Source organism: Hemiscyllium ocellatum (assembly GCF_020745735.1).
Source record: "Hemiscyllium ocellatum isolate sHemOce1 chromosome 41 unlocalized genomic scaffold, sHemOce1.pat.X.cur. SUPER_41_unloc_18, whole genome shotgun sequence".
In the NCBI taxonomy this organism is placed as follows: Eukaryota; Metazoa; Chordata; class Chondrichthyes; order Orectolobiformes; family Hemiscylliidae; genus Hemiscyllium; species Hemiscyllium ocellatum.
The window spans coordinates 450,450-454,623 of NW_026867547.1; the positions used below are offsets into that span (position 1 = coordinate 450,450).

Sequence of the window (4,174 nt, forward strand, 5' to 3'; positions counted from 1 at the left end):
GCATGCCGGAGACATAGTGCTGACGGAGCGTAGCAATGTCGGAGGGCCAGTGCTGAGGGGGTGGCCACTGTTTTTAAGGGTCAGTGATGAGGGTGTGTGCCGCACTCTTGGAGGGTCAGTGCTGAGGGAGTGATACACAGTTTGAGTGTCAGTGCTGAGGGATTGCCACACTGTCAGGAGGATAGTGCTGAGGGAGTGCTGCACTGTCGGAGGGTCAGTGCTGATGAAGCGGACACTGTCGGAGTGTCAGAGTTGAGGGAGTGTCCCACTGTTGGTGTCTAACTGCTGAGGCAGCGGCGCACTGTCAGAGGGTCAGTGCTGCGGGAGCACCGCACTGTTGCAGTATCAGTGTTGAGGGAGCGGAGCACTGTTGGAGGGTCAATGCTGTGAGAGTGCTGTATTGTTAGCCAGGGTTGTGGTTTTGTTGTCAGGGATGGAAAATAATGAGATTTCGATACAGCTCCACAAATGCAAATGCTGGTCCTGAGGTTTGGGGTGGAAGACGTAGTTGAGAAATCTCTGAGGAAGAGGCGTTGAACAGCACCTAGTTCAGCGGGGAGCTGCTTTCAGAGTCAGCAATAATCTCAGGCCAATGATGAAGCAATGATTGAGTAAAACTGAGTATTCAATACATGGAGAACCGCCAAACTCCAATGCCAGTACAATGGGCAGTCTGTAACCACCTCCTGGAAACCAGCCGAAATCGCCTGGAGTGCTAATTGGTGTGCGGCCAGTGATTGACTTGGACTCTCCAAACCCAGGTCACTGAGTCAGAGAAGATGCACTGACATCTCATTCCACACGGTCAAGAAATATGTTCCATTTCTCCAGGCAAGGAATCCCAAAAGCGAGGCAGAACTGCACCAAGACATCCAATCCAGTGCTTGGGCGCTGTGCGAAAGGACCGTGTACCTAACACACCGTGATCACATATCCTGGGGAAGATGCTTTGCCCTCGACCTTCTCCAGTGTTGCTGGAGCTGCACCCCCATCCCAGCTCGCAGTGCTCATTGCCTGGTGGATTCTGTCAATGAGGAAAGGTTTGATGTGTCGGCCATGCCTCAGGCCCAGAGAGGCCGGGGACAGGGGTTGGGAATGGATCAATACTGTAGTTCCGGCCTGGAGTGGGGGACGGTTGGATTCGGGACGATTCCTGAGTCAGGCCGTGAGGCAGAGTGTGAAAGCAGGAAAAGGGTATGGCAGTGAAGACTGGTGAGGTAAGCGCGGCCTGACGCAGAGACACAGAGAGAGGGTAGATAAATAAAGAGAGAGCGAGACGGACAGACATAGATAGAGGGAGAAAGAGAGAGAGGGTGCAGATAGATGGGGAGGAACAGAAAGAGATGAAGAAAACGAGGTGTGCACAGAGAAACAGTGATACAGACAGACATCGAAAATCAGAACTGCCGAGTGAGAGACAGAACGAGAAAGACATGGAGAGAGAGAAAGACAGTGAGACTTAGAGAGAGAGGCAGACGTACAGGTACAATGTGGGAGAGAATGAGATTTTGAGAGAGTGACAATGAAACAGAAAGACACAAAGATAGATAGTGTGTGAAAGAGGAAGTGAGACGTTTAAATAGATAGACAGATGTCGAGAAACAGAGAGAGAGCGAAGGAGAGAGAGAGAGAGAGAGAGAGATAGAGAGAGAGAGAGAGAGAGAGAGGTATGATCATGAGAGGAAGAGAGTAAGAGAGCCAGATATAGAGGGAGGAGCAAATTACTGCAGGTAATAGAATTGATACTGGAAATAAGAGACACTGGAGATCACAGTAAGTCAATAAGCATCCATGGAAAGAGAGCAAGCTTACATTTCAATTCTTTCTTGTCTCAAAGTGTTAGCTTGCTCTCTTTCTGTGAATACTGTCTGACCCATTGTAATCTCCAGCATTTGCTGTTTTCAGGAGAGACAAAATGGTGTAGATAAAAAAAAGCATGTAGCTGGAAAGAGGAGTGAAACATACTTCAGCCATGAGATTTTAAGAGAAAAAAACGGACAATAGATAAAAAGAGAGAGAGGGAGGGAGAGAGAGAGAGAGAAAGGTGTAAGTAGAGGGAGAGAGAGAGACTGGGAAAGGGGCAGTTTGAAAGGGATAGAGAGAATGACAGAGAGAGGAGTAGATAGAGAGGTGTTAATAGACAGATGAAGTCAGAGACAGTGAATGAGGTAGCGAGTGTGTGAGAGAGATGCAGACAGAGAGAGACATGTAGAGATAGAAAGTTTAACCATGGTGGTGGAGTCAATATTGTAAGCAATTCAGAGGAAGACAATCAATTTTCATTTGGAGATACAGGGGTGAATCGAGAACAGTCAGCACGAGTTTATTAGAGGGGGTTCACGTCAGCCCAATATCATTGTATTTTTTTCAAAGAGTTGACCAGAAGTGTCAACAACGGTAATGCTTTTGTTGTTGTCTACTGGGCGTCAGCCAGGCTCTCGATAAATCCCATATAGGAGACAGATAGGAAAGGTAAGATTCCAAAGATCCAAAGAAATTTGGAGAATTGAATTCACATTTGGCTGCGAAGGAGGAAGCAGAGGACATTGTTTGAGAGCTGTCTTTGTGCTTGGAATTGTACGTCCAGTGGGATCCCATGATCCCTGCTGTTTGTGAGTGACATCAATGTTTTCGACTTGAATGCAGGAGAGATGGTCAGTAAATTCACGAAGTACACAGTTGAAGCAGAGACAAATATTGAGACAGATCACCTTAGATTACTAGAGGGTAGAAACTGGCAGGTCAGATGGACTATCAGTGGCAAATCGAATTCAATCGAGATAAATGTGAGCTGATGTTTTGGGGCAGGGAAATCAAAGCAGGAATGTACATGATTGAAAATTGGACCAGAGAAGTATTAAAGATCGGGTGGACACTCTTAAGCAACCAGGACAGGTGAATAACTTGGTTAAGAATACATGTGGTACACTTGGGTTTATTAGTGGAGGCATAGAGTTTAAGAGAGGATGCTGCAACAGGATAAAACAGTTCAGGTCACAGCTGGAGTATCGCGTGCAGGTCTGGAATCCACATTAAGGGAGGGATGCAATAATACTGGAGAGGAGATTTTCCAGGATGTTGCCGGAACTGGCGCATTTCAGGTATTGGAGAGGTTAAACAGTGTGAGGTGTTTTTTTCTTAGATCAGAGGAGCCTGAGGGAGGAAGAGATTCAGACGTAGCAAATGATGGCTGAGTCTACAGTTAGACGGAATACTCCAGACTCCCATGAGGATCATTCCTGAAATTAACATTCCGGACAACATGTACACATACACACACACACACACACACACACACACACACACACAACCACACACACACACACAGACAAGCACACACACACACAGAGATGTGAAAGTGTAGGGTGGGTTGGACATTATATTTGGGTTGTGGTGGTGTGGTTGTGTGTGGTGGAGGGGGGTGAATTAGTGCAGTGCAAATTATGTCCATCGCACCCACCACCACCTCCAACCCCCACCCCCCGACCATTTCCAGCCCCAAGGCCTGGGGACTACATAACTCCACAGGAATTTTGCAAATGCAAATCAATAAATATCATCCTCAATATTAACAAATTAAAGGCTTCATTGTCAATCCAATAAATATTAACAACCAGAACTCTACATCAAATATGTTAAAGGGCAGTACCAATGCATATGATGATAGACCAGCACGTGAAAATTAAAGTGGTGAATATTTGGTTAGCTTACCCCCTTCCTCATTGGGCGTGCTGTCACATGATAGGAACATTTGTTCGACTGCAGCAAAAATCATTTACTCAAAACATGCCACACACAACATCAGGCCCGAAATGATGCCTGGGCTTTTCCTGCTCAGTGGATGATGGCGATGGAGGCAAGGGTGAATTTCAATCCCCCTCTGGCCTCAACTGAGTTTCTTAACAATTGACCTCAATCTGTGTCCCGTGTCTGCAAACTCCTCCAGAACTTATCTCGCTTTGTTTCTGTCATCTCCTAAACCTTAGCCATACCACTATCTCTATCCTCCTCCAGCCCCCACTCCCCTTCATTTGTGTAAGAAAATCATGTCCCTGCACTCCTCTCCATCTCTCTACCTATGAGGACATCCCGATATCGCTGGTCGGTTAGCTCAGATGGTTAGAGCGTGGTGTTAATAACACCAAGGCCGTGGGCTCAATTCCCGCACCGACCA

The 4,174-nt window shown here is 46.8% G+C and overlaps 1 non-coding gene across 1 annotated transcript; it reads left to right on the forward strand.

Annotated features, from left to right (window-relative positions):
* Positions 1 to 4,100: 4,100 nt before the first annotated feature.
* On the forward strand, positions 4,101 to 4,174 carry trnai-aau (transfer RNA isoleucine (anticodon AAU)). Its single transcript has one exon. It is a non-coding gene; the product is annotated as a tRNA-Ile (tRNA).